Source organism: Equus przewalskii, chromosome 4, assembly GCF_037783145.1.
Source record: "Equus przewalskii isolate Varuska chromosome 4, EquPr2, whole genome shotgun sequence".
In the NCBI taxonomy this organism is placed as follows: domain Eukaryota; kingdom Metazoa; phylum Chordata; class Mammalia; order Perissodactyla; family Equidae; genus Equus; species Equus przewalskii.
The window spans coordinates 16,997,851-17,015,949 of NC_091834.1; the positions used below are offsets into that span (position 1 = coordinate 16,997,851).

The window sequence follows — 18,099 nt, forward strand, 5'->3', positions numbered from 1 at the left end:
TCTGGGTGCAGCTGGGAGGGTGCTTCTGGAGATTAACATTTGGTTCAGACTGAGTGAAGCAGATGGCCTCCCCTCCCCCCTGTGTGGGCGGGCATCATCCAGTCTTTGGAAGGCCTGAATAGAATGAAAGGCTAGGAGAGAATACTTTCTCTCTGCCTGACTGTTTTCAGGCTGGCACACTGATCTTCCGACTTTGGGCTCAGATTCCACCTGGAACTTAGACCACAAGCTCTTCTGGTTCCCAGCTGTTGTCCTCAGACTAGAACTACCCCTTCGGCTCTCTTGCATCTCCAGCTTGTCAATCAGGTCTGGGACTTCTCGGCCTCCATAAATGTGTCAGCCAATTCCTTAGGGCAAATTTATATTTTTATTATATGTATTTGTATTATAATACATAAATATATAATATTATATATATTATTTTTGTATTTATATTATATATCCTATTCGTTCTGTTTTTCTGGAGAACCCAGGCTAGTACATGCTCAAAATGAGATAATTTGAGCAATAAAAAGAATAATGACTATTAGTGGTTAAAATATGTCAAATATATAAAAATCCATGAATCCATGATACAAAATAAAGGGATAACCCACTGGACACCACTGGAGGTCATCGGGGCTCAGCAAACTAATAAAGAAAAAGGACAAAGCATCCCACCTGTCTATCTGATATGAACTGTATTTCTGGATCTCCCAATAACCATAGTGGATGAGGGAAAATTCAACTCTAGAGAAAAATTCCACCTGAACAACACAGAAGGAAAGACTGAATCAGAAAATAACCATTCTGCAGCCTCAGATGAAATATGTGATTCAGTTAATGATCATGTCACAGGGAGTCTAACTTCCAAGCCACAGGAAATGGCAGACAAGTGAACAAGTTAAACTGAGACCACGAGGAAGATATTAACCACGTTAGAATGTGGGCCCTCCTGCAGAAGATGCTCAGGTGTCTTCAACAACTTAATGCCAGGAGGGAGGGAGAGAAAAAGGGAGGGATTTCGACTTGAGCAAACCAATGGTAAAAGGCCATTTTGGACAGACTTGGAGAAACACGAGAGTAGCCCATGTACTCAATGACATTAAGAAAGTGCCCTTCAATTTGTAAGGTGTGGTAATCACTTCATGGTTACGAAAAATGTCCCTATCATTTTGCAGGCAAAATGGAATCATACTCCAGTTATAAGATGGGGAAGTGCAATCTATAAAAATTATGACAAATTATTGATATTTTGTGACCATAGATGATGCATATATGGGGATTTGTTGATATTACTACTTTGACTTTGAAATTTTTCATCACAAAAGTAAAAAAAAAAAATCATTTGAATAACAGTGTCCTAGAATATCCTGCAATCTACCTCCCTCCATGCCTCCACCGTCCAATACACTCTCTTTGAGAAAAAAATAATCCAAGAGAGAAAGCAATTTTGCAAAGTTGCTCCAAAATTTCTTGAAAGACCTCGCATTGTAACCCAGATTTTCTGGCATATCTTCTTCCACAGTGATCTGACCTTATCATGCAGCCAGAAGACCAATCATTGAGAGCTGATTTTTCATTTTAGGAGCAACGAGGATGAAGACATAGGGAGTAGGTTTGGGGTCTTAGTGGCCACGGCGAAACTATCAACCTGGAGACCCAGCTTCACTGAAGAGAAGAGACTACATGCTGAGTGACTGCCTGCAAGATCCGAGCATTCCCACACTTCAATGACCCTCTTCACAGCAACCTGACACACTATTGTGTTGTTTTCCCCATAATATAGGTGCAGAAGCTGATTCAAAGAGAGATATTAATCTTTCCAAAAGCAAACGGCTAGTGAACTGGTGAGGCGGAAGTCCCAGCCCAAGTCACCTGGCTCTGAGGTTGGCATTCTATTCTCTGGCATAGCAGAGAGCCACAGAGCACAATTTCTATGACTCATATGTGCCTGGCAGCTGCTGTTCATCAAAGGGGGCCCATTGGTCAGTGCACCAGACAAATGGCTCTAGGGGTACAGCTCATTGGTGCAACCCTCCCAGATCAGCCCTTACTCCCACATGGAAGATCGGTGTGTCACGAGGGACCCAGTTTCCTGTAGATTAGTGCAAACCCAACCACCATCATGCCTGAGATAGAAGAACACCCATACAAACAAGCTTTGGTGTCTACAGACAGGTGATAAATACTAGATCTTCAGAAACAAAAGGAAAGAGTATAATTATCCCCTTCCCCACATATTAATGGTAAAACTCAGGCCCTAGAGAGGGGAACAATGTGCACAGAGCTGTGCATGAAATCAGTGCAGGTGGGGCCGGTGCCATTCACAGTTCCCTACAGGCCAGCAATTTATTTGTAGATAACAGCAGGTGGGCAAGCAACCTCAGGGCTGCCCAGGAGAATCTGGAGGAATATATTGCAGCCTTCTGAAGGCCAAGCACAGCAAGTGAGCAAGGTTGTTGGAACTCAAGTTGTCACTATGGCTCAGTCCACCACCTGGGAAGAGAGAGAACCTGCACACCACTCATAGAACAACCGGAAGAGAGAGCATGACAACTCCTTTCAGAGGCCTCCACCATCACAGCCCCACTGAGGAGGGGCGCCCAGGGCTGCATGCTGGCCATGCTTTATGGTCCTTCTGGCAGATTGTCCTAGTCACGGGGAAGAAGAGGGCGGGGGAAAGGAGGCGGATCATGCCAGGCTTCGTGAGGACAAGAACACTTTACGGTGGCATTTCATTTCATTCTTGTGAAAACCACATGGAGAAACTGAAACCAAGGCTGAGAGGTCATTAGCTGAGGTCAGCCACGTATGGGCCGGGCTGAGGTCTCACCCCTTGTTTTGCCCAAAGTCTGCACTTTTTTTCTCCAGGAATTACCGGGAGCCAAGTTACAGTGAGGGAAGCTGAGAGAGGACCCCTCTCTCTTCAAACATCACATGGGCGGCTTTTATCAAAATAAAGGCCCCAAACTCTCCAATTAGTATACGTGCAACCCAGCTGATCAGGAAAAAGATTTCATCAAGCAAGCCAAATAGCAACCAGTGATACCCTGAAACAGAAATATTTCAAAATTGGACAACAAACAAGACATAGCCCTTTGCTGCCTCCCCTTCAGTCATAGGCTTTCCACAAAAGACTTTCAGCTCCTGTTCACCACGAAACCCCTACACCTCCAGGCCGAGAATTCTCCATGTCACCAAACGACACAGCCGCTGCTGCCTGGTATCAACTATGTCCATCTGTCTCCTGAAAAAACAGAAGCGGAGGCAACACTGAGTCAATTTATTCACAGGTTCTATCTCTCTTACAGATAATAATAAAGGACAGGCCGGTAACTTCTGCCATTAACAGCAACTAGAGCTAGTTCTGAAGTGTGTTATCAGAAGAAAATGAATTTTGCACAATGACTGTTACATGAGTCATGCTTCGTTTAATGAAATGACATCACAGGAAACAGGTGGAAAGATATAATTTTGCTAAATTGTCTCAGTACATTTGGGGATTGATAAATTACTATTGACAGTATATACCTGTGATGTTTGAGGTACTTTTTTTTTTGAGGAAGATTAGCCCTGAGCTAACCACTGCCAGTCCTCCTCTTTTTGCTGAGGAAGACTGGCCCTGAGCTAACACCCGTGCCCATCTTCCTCTACTGTTTTTATATGTGGGGACGCCTACCACAGCATGGCATGCCAAGCGGTGCCATGTCCGCAGCCGGGATCCGAACCGGGAAACCCCAGGCCACCGAGAAGTGGAACGTGCGAACTTAACCACTGCGCCACCGGGCCGGCCCCAAGGTGCTTTTGAATAAAGCCCCTGGCTATCTTGAGGCTTTTCAATAAGAAGGGTGTGGAAGTCTCACAGAGGCAGAGGGAGGTTCAAGGCCACAGGTGAAGATGCTTTGGACGGGAGGTGAACTTCGGCTGCGGTATTCCTAACCAGGGAGTTTGGCAAAGCTGTAGGTCCCGACACTGTCACCATTTGATAGAAGGCAACACAGGGATTCCTTAAGAGGAGATAACCTTTTTCTGGTATTTCAGTCTCTGGAGAACTTATCACAAGGGACCTTCTACAAGGACGTGAGCTTTACGACAAAGGCAAGAGCAGTTTTCAGATGTTTGCAGGATGGTCCTTGAAGACAGGCCAGGTCCTCACACTGGGCTAAGCCTCAGTGAGGGTGATTCTGAGGCAAAGTTTACAGGACAACCATACGCAGCTTCCCGAGCTCTGAACCCTACAGGAAGGCCGACGAATGCCCAGCTTGGAGGCGCATGGGGAGGGCCCTTCCTTATCTGTCTTCCCTGAGCCTCACCTGCTGGCTGGATTTTGGGAGACCCTGGTTAACAGACCAGTGGGAACCACACTCTCTGCCACTTAAAACCCCGGGTCCACGTGGCTCTAGGGGCCACAGGGCCAGGCAGCAGCTGACGTGCTGCAGGCAGACCCGTCTTTCCGCCTGTGTAAGTCTGCTAGGGCTGCCGTAACAAAGCACCACAAACTGGGTGGCTTCCACGACAGAAGTGTACTGTCTTGCAGTCTTGGAGGCCAAAAGTCCAGGATGGGGATGTCGCAGGGCCGTGTTCTATCTGAAGGTGCTTTCGAGGGGATCCGTTCCAGGCCTCTCTCCTGCCTTCTTGTTGGTCACTGGCTCTGCCTGGGATTCTGAGTTATTTGATCTGGGGTGGGCCTGAGCATTTTTCCAGATGATTCTATTCTCATCCCAAAGTTAGACACGTCATGATATGCCTACTCTGACCTTGCCCTGAGATGGGACTGGAAAGAGCAAATCCCAGAACTAGGCTGATCCAAGGAGGGGTGAGAAATGGGCTCTCGCTGTGTGTGGTTTTCTCATCTTTCAAATGGAAAGAAGGATCGAGATCTTAATTTTCCCACAAAAACAAGGGGCAGTGGGTGTCAAATGTGTTCATGAATTTTAAAGGACAGCAAAACATTTATCGCTAACTTGGCAAAACCTCAGGGGACAGTGTGCTGGGGCAATACCAAAAAACTCCCTCCCACGTGCTTCCTCGCCCGCCCCCACTACCCTTAGGATGTGGGTCCTTCCTTCTCACCCCAGCCGCACCTTCTCCCCCGGGCGTCAAAGACCATTAGCACCAGTACAGTTGTAAACAGATCATTTTAAATTGATGATTTGAATATGGCATTGGTCTAAAAATAACCAAGTATAATAAGTGTAATTGTTTTTAAGAGTTTCTTTTTGTAAACCATAATAAACTCTGGTTTTGTGTTTGTCTAGTTAATACAGTTTCTGTTGAAACTACTTAAATATTTAAAACATATGATTTGTATTGGCTATAAACGCGTGCATGTGAAATGGTTAAGGGCTCAGTCCCTCCCGCCATTCCTCTAGGAGAAACATCTGTGGTTCATTATAAGGAATTGCTTAATTCTGAAGTCTCTGCAACAGTGCTGTTTCCCCCTAAGCAGGTATGAAAAGCTGGTTAGGAGTTCCAGTCTCTGCTGATAAGTTTCGTTGAAAGCTTTCCAGTCTTCTGCCCTTGACCTTGGCCCCGGAGCAACGCTGTCATCCTGCCCTCTTGCCCCATCCTGGCCCAACCACTTCTTTGAGAACAGTCAGCTTGGGTCTCAGTTGTCAAAGTAAACTGTGAGGATATGGTACGTGGAATCATCCCGGGTGTGTGCCATTTTATGGAAAGTTAAAGACTTGGAAGAAGAAGAGAAATACACGTAGGTCTGCCTCAAAGCTTAAAAATCGATAAATTGATGCTAACAATCCATTAACAATAGATCTCTACCCCAAGAGATCAAGTCAAAACGTGCCATGGATCCTGTGATAGGTGCTTTTTCTAGACCAATGTCTGGGGAGGTCTTAGAAGGCTGTCAGGGGACTGACTCCAAGTCATTCCCTAAGACAGTTTCAGCTAAAATTGGCCTGTTACAATGGCAGGTGAAAGACGGGTTGATCTCTGGTGAAGAAGGTGTCTGTGGTGAGGGAGTCCTTGTTCATACAGATTAAGTGTGAGGGAATCACTTCCATCTTCGTATGAATGAAGTATGTTCTCATGAATAAATGAAAAGCAACAGGACGTATTGGAGTACATGAGGAAGCTGTTTGATTTAAAACTAATTAAGCCCAACCTTATTTTTCCAAAAGGGCCTGACACGGTCTGTTGAGCATGCATTGTACGTATGCGTTAAACATTTACTATGTTCCAAAGACAAGAATGATGCCCTTAAAGATAGGGATGTAGCTTCTCCCCATATTGGTAGTTCCTCAAGGATAAGCATCTCTTCCTAGAAACTAAGGATTAATTACCGACCTGCTCTCCTCATCTTGTGATCACTGAGCTTCTGTGCCAGGTAAGCATCTTGCAACAGTAATAAACGAGATATTCCTGTCATGTGTGACAGATGCTCTTTGTTCCAATACAGTATATAACCACTCTGTATACCCCACTTCTTGGGTGTGCTTTCCTTCCTTGGGGAAGGAAGCCCCCCAGGCTATAATCCTCAGACCTGGCTCATAATAAACTCACCCTAATTTTGATTTATAGATTGGTTATGGATTATTTGTGTCGACATTTCTGTTCCCAAATCAACGTCTTTTCCAGACCTGTGTTTCTCACTCTTGTTGACTAATAGAATTACCCGCAGAGCTTTTACAATGTGCTGTGGCCTGGGCCCCATCTGAGACTATACAGTCAAAATTGTTGGAGTGCTCTGGAATCACTCTTAGAACCAGAGACCTACAGAATGGTAGGGGACAAAAGGAACTCAGTCAGAGGGAAACCAGAGCAGTGACAGCCTTGCCCAGCCTCTGGGCCTGACCACGAGGCCAGCTGAGGTCCTGCTGAAAGGGACACCTATTCGTGAAAAGCTCTTCCCAGGCATCAGGCCTTGTTGTAAGAATTAAGTGTGAACTTACTTAATCCTCCCAACAACCTTGTCGATAAGGAGAAAACAGGGTTGTCCAGCTTGAACGTCAAGAGCAGGGACGGACCTGCTTCCTGCACTGGATACCCTTTTAAAAGCACCAAACACTTCCATTCTAATTTTCACCAGGTACAGAAGCAAAGACCGGATCATGAGATTCGTGATACAAAGGCGTGGGCTATGAGCTGCTCGGGGCTCCGACGATCAGCAAAATCTCCACTAAAGCAGGGTCTGCAGCTAGAGGGGGATATCTCCAGGCTAAGTGTCCACCAGCTTCCCCAGAGGGAGAAATGGAAATTTGTCAGATTCCCACATATCGTCTGTCATCTCTTGTAAGCATGGGTGTTTATATCAACAGCCGTGGCAAACATCGTATGTCCTTGTGAGCTGAGCGTGTAGATTCAATCACTCTCTGCTAAGACTTTTGTCCTTGTCACCCTGGCCCAGTCCCAGAACTGTCTGAGCCCTGTTGTGTGGCTACAAGGAGAGCCAAGCTGTCCGGACTCAGGCTGACCCAGCGTAGGAAGCTGAATCTTTAAGAGAACTTGGCACCCACGTGGCTTTTTCTTGTCTGGGTTAGCTGAACCCTACACTGCCTCACACCCCCAGACCACAGTAGATGTGCAAGCACACATACACACAGGCATGTGCACACCACACAGGCACACACCTGTACACACCACACACAGACTAACATACACACATATCACACACACATACTAACATAGAAGCAACACACAGCACACACACATACACACAGATGCACACTGCAGTCACACCACACCCCCACACATATATGAAGCAGCAGTTCTAGATTTGGGTACGTGAACTGCCCGCCCACAGTGGCACTTGGGAGTCCGGCAGGTTATGAGGTTATCGTTTGTGTTCTCCATCATATTCATGCAGATCCTTTGCTCAGCTAAAATCTCTCTCCTGGACCTGGGCTGGTCTTTGCTCATCTCATTGATATAGCAGGATTGCCAGATAAAACACAGGACAAGGACACCCAGTTAAATTTGAATTTCAGACAAGAACGGCAAAAACAAAATTAGTATAAGTACGTCCCAAATATTGCATGGGACATACTTACACTAAAAATTATTTGTTCTTGATCTGAAATTAAAATCTGACTGGGAATTCTGCATCTTTATTTGCTAAATCTGACAATCTTACTTAGAAGGGCAGTGATTTCTATGGCTCGGCCTCACGCTCTGGGTTTAGAACACCAGGTGTCTGAGGTGGTAAAGGTTTGCAGCTCTCTGGGACTATGTGGCGCCTTCTGAATCATGGGCCAAGATCGAGATAATTAAAAACAGATGTGCCCCCAAATGTGCCACGACTTGCTTGTAATTACTGTGATCCTTAAAGACTCTTTGTTGAGCCTCAAATTGAAATTTAGTGGACAATTGCCAAAAATGTGGAGTTTCCCACATTACATGTCACAAGGAAAACGACTTCCAAGCTGAATCTCCCAGGCCTGTCCCCGTGCCTACAGCATCCTGCAATTAGATGACAGACTCGGCTGCTGTATTTATCTTAAGGAGTTTATAACCTCTTGGAGGAAATTATAAACTTCCTTTTTATTCAGAGTCTTACTTGGTATAAGCAAAAACATAGATGTCTTAGTTTATATAGAAAACTGCCTTTCTAGAAGCTTTATTACTGTAGTCCCATCCTGACGGCACTCTTTATTTATGTAGAAAGTAGTTACAAAAACAACTTTACAATATGCCCACATATCTCACACTCATACTTTGAGAATATCAATACTTGCTGAGTTCACTACACTCCATATTCCACAGAAAACATTGAGATGAGATTGTTTTAATTCTGATGCAATAGCGCCATTCTTGTCTATTCCTCATTTTTCATTCTTTTTCATTTTCCAGTCGCTATTCTATTTTCTATTCTATGGGAGATGTTGATTTAAGAGGTCTATCCAATACCATTGTTCCAATAAGTAGACACTGATAGGACCATTTTCAATGCAAGTGACTTTTATATTCTGATAATGAATGATAACGTATTTAGTGACCATTATATACCTGGCATTGTGTCAAGTGCTTGCATACGGTTTTCATTCAATTCTACTAAGAGTTCTCTAATTCTGTAAATGAGAAATTATAATGAACCCAATTTTACAGCTGGGGAAACTAAGGCACAGTGCGTTATAATTCCTAACTGCACTGCAAATCATCTTCCTTAAGTAGAAGTGAAAAATATAAACATCAAATTTTGAGTCATATAATTCTTCAGGAATCATTCTTAACTGTACATATATTGAGCTCCTAGATCAATCTAGGGCTCCTAGATGTTAGCCCTGAGCTAACATCCATAGCCAATCCTCCTCTTTTTGCTGAGGAAGATTGCCCCTGAGCTAACATCTGTACCCATCTTCCTCTATTTTATACGTGGGACACCTGTTACAGCATGGCTTGATAAGTGGTGTGTAGGTCCGCTCCTGGGATCTGAACTGGAGAATCCCAGGCTGCTGAAGGAGAGCATGCAAACTTAACTGCTGTGCCAATGAGCCAGCCCCAGGGTTTTTTTGGTTGTTGAATTGTAGGAGTTCTTTGTATATGCTGGATATAGCAATCCTATATCAGATCTGCAAATATTTCCTCCCATTCTGTGAGTTGCCTTTTTACTCTCTTGATCACATCCTTTGGTGCATAAAGGTTTTTTAAAAGTAATTTTGATGAAGTAAAATTTATCTATTATTTTCTTTTGTTGCCTGTGCTTTTGGTGTCATCCAAGAAATCATTGCTAAATCCAATGTCATGAAACTTTCCCCTATTTTTTTCCTAAGACTTTTATAGTTTTAGCTCATGTATTTAGCTCTTTTAGTTATATTTAACTCCACTTTGAGTTAATTTTTGCTTATGGCATAAAGTAAGGACCAACTTCATTCTTTTACGTATGGATATCCAGTTTTCCCAACATCATTTGTGAAAGGGCCCATGGACGCTTAAGTACACTATTAACTATGGCCAGTGGCTGTGACTTCATGTATTTTATCTCCTCTTCCTTTGAAAGAGAATACCAATTTTTCACCAAGATTGCTACCCAGAACAGGTCCTTCTTGTAGGTAGACAATTGCCTTGTAACTGAAATCAAGCCAATAAGATAGAAGCAAAAGTGTTGCGTGTACTTCTAAGAAGGTGACCATAAAGAGTACATTTTGTGTGAGGAAAACCTCCTTGGCATTCTCTCTCCTTCTGCCACCAGCCTGAAACATGGATGTGGTGGCTGGAGTTATAGTAGACACCTTAAACAGAGAAATGACCAGGAGTGAAAGCATTATAACAGAAAGGCGGGAGCCCAGATCCTGGAAGACACCGTGGAGCGACCATATCAACTTTGGATCCCCTTGTGAAAGACTTTTAGGAGAAGGAAATTGACTTCCACTGTGTTTTGGCCACTCTTAATTTATCTTTTCCTATTATTCAGATGGTCCTAATGTTTTGAAAGATTTAATGCATTAATTTAAAATACACAAATAGGGGGCTGCCCCCGTGGCCGAGTGGTTAAGTTCACATGCTCCGCTGCAGGCGGCCCAGTGTTTTGTTGGTTCGAATCATGGACACGGACATGGCACTGCTCATCAAGCCACGCTGAGGCAGTGTCCCACATGCCACAACTGGAAGGACTCAAAACAAAGAATATACAATTATGTACTGGGGGGCTTTGGGGAGAAAAAGGAAAAAAATAAAATCTTTAAAATACACAAATGGAAGAATTTAGGCAGAGGTACATTCCCATGAAACTACTGCCACAATCAAGCTACCAAGCGTTTCCATCACGCCCAGAAGATTCTCTGTTCTAGTGGTTTGCAGTCCCTCCCTCCCTCTGACCTGGCCCAGGCAACCACTGAGCTTCTGTTTTTTTATCACTATAAGTTAGTTTGCCTTTTATAGAATTTTGCATAAATGGAATTACACAGTACTCATTCGTGTCTGGTTTCTTTCACCCAGCACAATGATTTTGACATTCATTTATGTTGTTATGTGATCAGTAGTTTGTTTCTTTTTATTGCCCAGAGTTGTCCATTCAGTGGATATACCACAATTTGTTTATCCATTCACTTCTTGATGGATATCTGGGTTGTTGTCAGTTTCTGGCCATTGTGAAAAGAGCTTTTGTGAATGTTTGTGTAAAAATCTTTGCGTGGACATGTTTTCATTCCTCTTGGGTAAATAGCTAGGAGTGAAGTGGTTGGGTCTTATACTAGGTGTTTGCCTAACTTTTGAGAAACTATAAAACCACGTTTTCAAATTGGTACCATTTTACATTTCTGCCATCAGTGTATGAGAATTCTAGGTGCATCATATCCTCATTAATAACTGGCTTAGTCGGTCTTTTTAATTTAGCCATCCTAATACATGCAATAATAACTCACGGTTTTTGGGGGGTTTTTTTGAGGAAGATTAGCCCTGGGCTAACATCTGCCGCCAATCCTCCTCTTTTTGCTGAGGAAGACTGGCCCTGAGCTGACATCCATGCCCATCTTCCTCTATTTTTTATGTGGGACACCTTCCACAGCACGGCCTGACAAGCAATGGGTAGGTCCACACCCAGGATCCGAACCAGCGAACCCCGGGCCACTGAAGCAGAACGTGTGAACTTAACAGCTGCACTGCCGGGCCAGCCTCTCTTATGGTTTTGATTTGTATTTCACTAATAACTGCCAATGTTGAACATCTTTTCATGTGTTTGTGGACATTCTTTTATCTTCTTTGATGAGGTATATTTCCAGACATTTTGTCCTTTTTTTATTGTGTTGGTTGTCTTCCTATTACTGAGTTGTAGCAATTCCTTATGTATTCTAGGTGTCAGTCCTTTGTCAAGCACATGTACTGAAGATATTTTCACTTATTCTGCGACTTAAATTTTATTTTTGTATCAGTGTCTTTTGAAGAGCAAAACTTTTGAAGTTTTAGTGAAGTCCAGTTTCTGAACCATTTTCCCTTTTATGGTTCATGCATTTGTTATGCAAATATTCTCTCCTGTGTTGTCTCACAGTGTTATAACTTTATGTTTTACATGAGTCTCTGACCCACCTTGGGATGGTCGCTTCTTTCAGAAGTTGCTATTTCTAACTGCAGGAATAATACTGTTTCAGCATTCTCTCTCTGCTTGTTCGGTCCTCTGACACCTGTTATCCAATTACCTGCTTTAAGTTCATTCTGTAAAAAATAATGAGTGTGGGTTTATTTTCTTGTCTGGACTCTGATTGATGCACTCTCTATAGGGTGAGGGGAGATCTGTTTGCCATCAGCATTAATGTCTGAGCAAGCACTTTCTCCAAACTACCACCTCTTCCCTGTTACTCTGGGGAAGAAAGACACAGCCAGCCAAGCTGAGGTCTCCATGTCCCCACAGCATATCAAGAGAGGAACAGGAATCAATCAATACCATGGAAATGAACTCATTACCTTACAGAACACTAACATCTGACCTCTGTTGATGTCCCAGGCATTGTACTCATAATCACATTGTGCTGTAGTTATTTCTACCATGCCCTTTTTATAGATGAAGAAAGTGAAACTTAGAGCGTTACTTAATATTTAAATCCCTTAAGCTTAAGATTTTGTGGGTAGATTATACAGAACCAAACAAATCACAATTGTTTTCTTCAAGGTTCTAATGAGTTAGTAAAAGAGATAAGATGTATATAAATGGAAGGTTAACATAGACCAAGATCAAATAGAAAATAAGGGCAGTCATGGTGGGCTAATGGTTCAACTCTGGCCCGGGTTTGTTTCCCAGTCAGGGAACCACACCATCCATCTGTTGGTTGTCAGACTGTGGCGGCTGCATGTTGCTGTGATGCTGAAAGTTACGTCACGGGGATTTCAAGTACGAGCAGGGTCACCCATGGTGGATGGGTGTCAGCAGAGCTTCCAGACTAAGACAGACTAGGAAGAAGTACCTGGCCACCCATTTCTGAAACAGTTGGCCGTGAAAACCCTTTGAATGGCAGAGGAGCATTGGCTGACATAACACTGGAAGGCGCAAGAAGACCAGGCAGGATTCTGCTCTGCTGTCCACAGTGTCACTAGGAGTTGGAATCCAATCAAGGGCGCCAATAACAACAATGGGTTGTAATCGCTGACAGTCTCCCAAATGGGAACTATGTAAGGAGTTGCTAAGAGTATGAACATGTACTAAGTAACACAGAAATTAGATGAGAAGAGAGAGAATCCAGTAAGAGTCATCTACAGGTGACAATCTTTGCTCCAGGACAGAAATGTGCAAGATGTGCATGGGTAGCAGGAGGGAGTCAAGAAGGGTTCCTTGGAAGAAGGAAGCAGGGGATGGTGGATGGGTGACTAGTGTGTTTTGGGGAGCAGGTCAGAAAGGGTGGTGATGGCAGGATCTGTTAATTCAGGTGTTCGTGAAATCACTTAGGCTGAGACCGAGACTTTAACAGAGGGGCATTCTGATTTCTTAAATAGGATTCCAATACGGCCCTCATCCATCCCCTCATAAACCAGTGACTGAGAAGCTTCTTCTAGTTGCTCAATACATCCTCAGGTGAGCCTCCCAAGACTCTACGCCCATGCCTCTATCCTGGGGAGGGAAGACACGTGGGGCCCCTATTAGGTTCAGGCATTCAGCTAGACGATTCTACACATGCTCTCACATTTGCCCTCTCTTTACTTGGGGAAATAAGCTAACTCAGACAGCAAGGGTCAGGGCAGGATGTAAATCCAGTAAGAGGTATGGTAGACCATGAATACCAATTCTAGCTTATATTTTAGAAAAATTGTTTGGATAGTATTTCAAACTTTTTACTCTACAATAAGAGATTTCGCCCAAGACTGAGGCTAAATCTTATGTATCTACCTGACCCAGGGGGAGCCCTGAACTTCCAGATAAGGACCCAGGCTCCCAGTAGCCTCTGTTGCTGTCGAGCCAGTCCTCCTGGGCAAGGCATGTACTAGTGTGGACCTCCAGTCTCCATCTACCAAGAGAGGTGGTTGGGCTAGCAATTGTTAATGTTTATTTTACCTTGAGTATGGTATGTGTTTACTATTCCTGCTACTTTTTTTATGTTCTAAAGTAGGATTAAAACTACCTATTAGGGACATAATCAAAATAACACACATGACTTTTCTAGTGAAACTCCATAGATCTACAAATTATTTATAGCTTTTGGAATAGAAATGCTCTTTAGGTTCTGAAACACTCGAAGTGGTTCAAATTTTCTTTTTTCCATGCGGATACAGGAAAAATATCATAAGTAAGGAAAATGTGGAGAAAAAATATTTTCTGCAAAAATTACCATCCTACTTTTACTTGAGAAAAGAACTAAAAATACCAAAGTAAAAAAAAAAAATGGTTTTCATGCTACTCTCAAAAGTGGTGGCAGAAAATTTGGCCTTCAGAATGTCCACGTGGACCTGGCCATCTGGCGGTCCCTGGCCCCGTACAGCACCCTCGAGGGCACTTGCTCTGGCAATTCCTTCCCTCATCAGATTCCTCAGGAAGCCTTGCAACCCAGCTTTATCCTGGACCACAGAGAACACGGGTCAGGAGTTGGATGCAAAATCTTTCCGAAGAGCAATTTCAACATCCCTTCTTCAAGGAAAGCCAATTTCTATTTATAGGACAAGCACGCTTTCTAAAAATAGAAGAGCAGCTTGGCGGGGTTACAAACTCATTATGATGATGGCTTTTGATCTTCTACTGCTGCTCTGATGTGGTTCATTGTTTCCTTCAACAAACATCTACTGAACAGCTTCTGAGCCCGGTCCCTCCACAGGTGCTATGGATTCAAAGTCTACTAATTTTATAGTTCCTTCCCCTGGAGCTAGTCTTGGTTCATTGGAAGAATCAGGCATTTAAATAGCAATTGAACAAAGCGGAGGAACATTTGTTCCTCCACTTTGACAGCAGTTTTGGCGTCATGGGGGTGCTGTTAGGAAGAAGGAGGGTATGGTTACTGACCTCTGCCATTTGTAGCTCGACCATCCCTGGGGTGCCAGCCCCTGAGGTCCATCCTCTGGAGCCAGTGGTGATGAGTGGGTTTTCTTGGTGACCCATCAACCTGCCCTTACTGCATTGGATTGGATTTGGGCACCCTGGATGTCCCTGTGGTCCAATCTGGCACAGCCATACAGTCCCACTGCAGGGGGCTTGCTGCCCTTGGTGCCTGCGGATTACCTTCCAAACTGGCTCATCCCTTTCTTCTTCAAAGACACACACAGGCATTCTGGCTCCAGCCAAGCATCACTAAGCCCATGGACTTCCGCCAAGATTTGCTGAGAACTAAGAAGAAGGTAGCCCAGATGCAGAGGGAGAAGCATCAGTATTGAACCAGGCTGATCTGGGTCCCTGCCCTAGATATGCCACTTACCAGCTCTGTCATCTTGGGTAAGCTACCAAACTCTTTTGAGACAGTTTCCTCCTTAGTAAAACGAGGGATATAAAATCCACTTCAGAGGGATGTGAGGATTGACTTAAATGGTGAATAAATACTCTCTGGCCAGTGAACCAAGGTCATTTTATAGCCACTACTTCCTTGGGAGGCTATCTGACCCTAGCAGGTCAGAGAGCAGGCCCTCCCCCCAGGGTTTAGGTATACTCTGGGTTTTTCCCTCCATTGAAGATATGCTAGTGTAATGCCCTCTTTATGTGTTTCTCTCTTGCATGGGGCCATAGAAACTCTTTGGCAAGGATCATGTCACTTCATGTTTTCAGCACCTAGCCAAATGCTTAGCACCTAGTAGATACTCTATACATCTTGGTAGAACTTTCATATACCAAAATAGGCCAGCCTTGACCAACTTGTCAAGCACGAGTCCGGTCATTGGGCCCCTTCATTCTCACCACCCTACGTGTTCATACCTCTGGAGATGTGCTTCCACAGCATCCGTGTTGCTTGTGTTTCATCATTGGCTCCCATGTGTTGGTGACTGTCATCTGGAGCTAATGTGCTAGAGGCTATGTGATGTTTCCATATTTACACATGTAAAAGCAGGCATCAGGGTAAGCAGTTGTCTCACGATAACAACTAAATGCAACTTTCCATACCTCCCACTTGTAAAACAATCATAGACTCAGTTCTATCGCATTATCCCATTATATCCCTGTTATCACGCCTATTATTTATCCCTATGTTATTAAAATATCTCCATTTCTATACCATACCTCTAGCTTTACAGCGAACACTTTTGTGTTTGGAATCACACTGATGCTCTCCCAAGCACTTGCTGATAAATGCTAGACTCTGGGGAAAGAGCTTTAAGCGTTCTAGAACACCTTCCCACCCCCATCTGACTTCTGCCCCCTTTTAGGTCCTTCAGTTTTCTACAACAGTGTCTGCATTGGGACCGTTTCACTCACTCTTGCCCCAAATGTTGTAATAGACCCTGTAAAACATCTCACAGGCCCAGGAATGAGTGTAGGGTGTCCTAAGTAAATGACACACTTCAAAACCATCTGACATGGAAAACTCTCCACAGTCCAGACAGCAACACCTCAGATGAACTTTAAATATCCTTTAAAAAATTTTAGAAAAATGCAAAAGTTTGTCATCAGATGTTTTTCTTTTGGAAAAAAAAGAGTGGATAAAACTCCTTTATTTGGAATTTCCATTCAAACGGATATTAACTGGAGAGATTGAGGTGGAGGCATGGAAAGATATGGCACAACTCATTGCTCCTGGATGTGAAATCCAGTGGACGGAGAGGTGTGCTATCTGCGGGACTCACACTGCAGCTGAGGACGAAGTGATTAGGCAGCTCACCCGCTGGGAAGCTTGTCTTCTGTGCCAGGAAGACTGAGTTCACTCCCTTTTGACTGTCAACCACCCTAGATGCCCCATTCACTGACTCGGCTGCCCACCTGCCCTTTCCCAGCTCCGCTGTCCATCAATGCCATTTTTGTCCTCTCCTCTGCTGGGTACTGGGCACCCCTTCTATGGCATCACTTTCTTTCCCAATCAGCCAGCACAGTTCCCTGTCTCTCATGCACCCTTCCAGACCCTTCCCTGGGCCCTGACTGCCCTGACCGCATGCTCTCCCCTCCTTCCTGCCTCCAGGTCTCTCCTTCCCTCCGTCTTTCCTGACCCCAGAGCCCCCCTCTGCCTGCCCTTTTCCCTCATGTCTCACATTCCCCTGCCCCTCCCACTGTGACCCAGTCCCTCCCCTCCCTCGGGAGGCTCCATCTTCTTCTGTAATCCTGTTAATTGCCAACTTTTCAAGTTTCTGTCCACGTCAGCTTCTCACATCTTCCCACATACTCACCTCCCCGCTTCCCACCAGGCCACCATTCCTCTTGATTCTTTTTCCACCTTCTACTTTCCTTTCTACCTGAAGTTGACAAATGGATACATGGGGCTTTGCATTTGAAAAGAACCTTTCCCTTGATTGCCTTGTCTAAGCCTCAGGACAGCAGCCATATCAGGACAGCAGCCATAGTGCTAGGGGATTCCCATTCCAAATGGAGGCTGTACCCATACCCACTCAGTTACCCAGACAATGGTGGAGCCCAGGCCCTGTCTGCCCACTGCAGGAGGCCTTCAGGGCCTACTTCCTTCCCTCCCACTCACTCGAGTCTTTCCTCACCACTGGGGCCAAGGCTCAGCGTTTGAGGCCCTTAGGATAGACGGGCTCAGTTGCAGGAGTTTCATTCTCCAGCCCTGTCCCCACTGATCTCCCTCTAGAGCATAATTTCTCCTTCACCCCTACTCCCTACTCCCCCTCAGCTTTCCTCTACTTGTGTTCTCTTCCCTTCATTGTCGGCCAAAAGGAAAAAATTATGAGAGATATGCCTTTGTTCTTACTTTTCCTAAAGTATGCCTCTCAACCTCAGCATGGTTACATTTGGGGTCTCAGGATTCTTGGCTGTGGGGCTGTCCTGTGCACAATAGGATGGTCAGCAGCAGCCGGGACTCTGCCCACTAGAAGCTGGTAGCACTCCTCCCCCCCAATTATGACAACCACAAATGTCTCCAGACACTGCCACATGTCCTAGGGTTTGAGAACCCCTATTGTGAAGTAACAGTGAGTTAACAGTGGCTCTGTTCTACAGTAGAGAGTAGACATCAGGTTTCTAACTATTTCTTCTGGGGCAGTTCCAGGAGGAAGGAAGTTGACAAAGGGGCATCAAGAGAAAGCCTGGACTGGACTGGAGTCTGGAGTCCTGGGGGCTCTCAGGACTGCTTGGTCAGGAGACGGGGGTCCTGCATTTTC

General features: G+C 44.6%; 1 long non-coding RNA gene across 1 annotated transcript; it reads right to left on the minus strand.

Moving 5' to 3' along the window:
- Positions 1-11,773: 11,773 nt before the first annotated feature.
- Positions 11,774-17,854, minus strand: LOC139082769 (uncharacterized). The gene is made up of 5 exons (XR_011538990.1): positions 17,691-17,854; positions 17,152-17,217; positions 15,752-15,847; positions 14,852-15,172; positions 11,774-12,084 (listed from the first exon to the last, which is right to left on the minus strand). It is a non-coding gene; the product is annotated as an uncharacterized lncRNA (long non-coding RNA).
- Between the last annotated feature and the right edge of the window lie 245 nt (positions 17,855-18,099).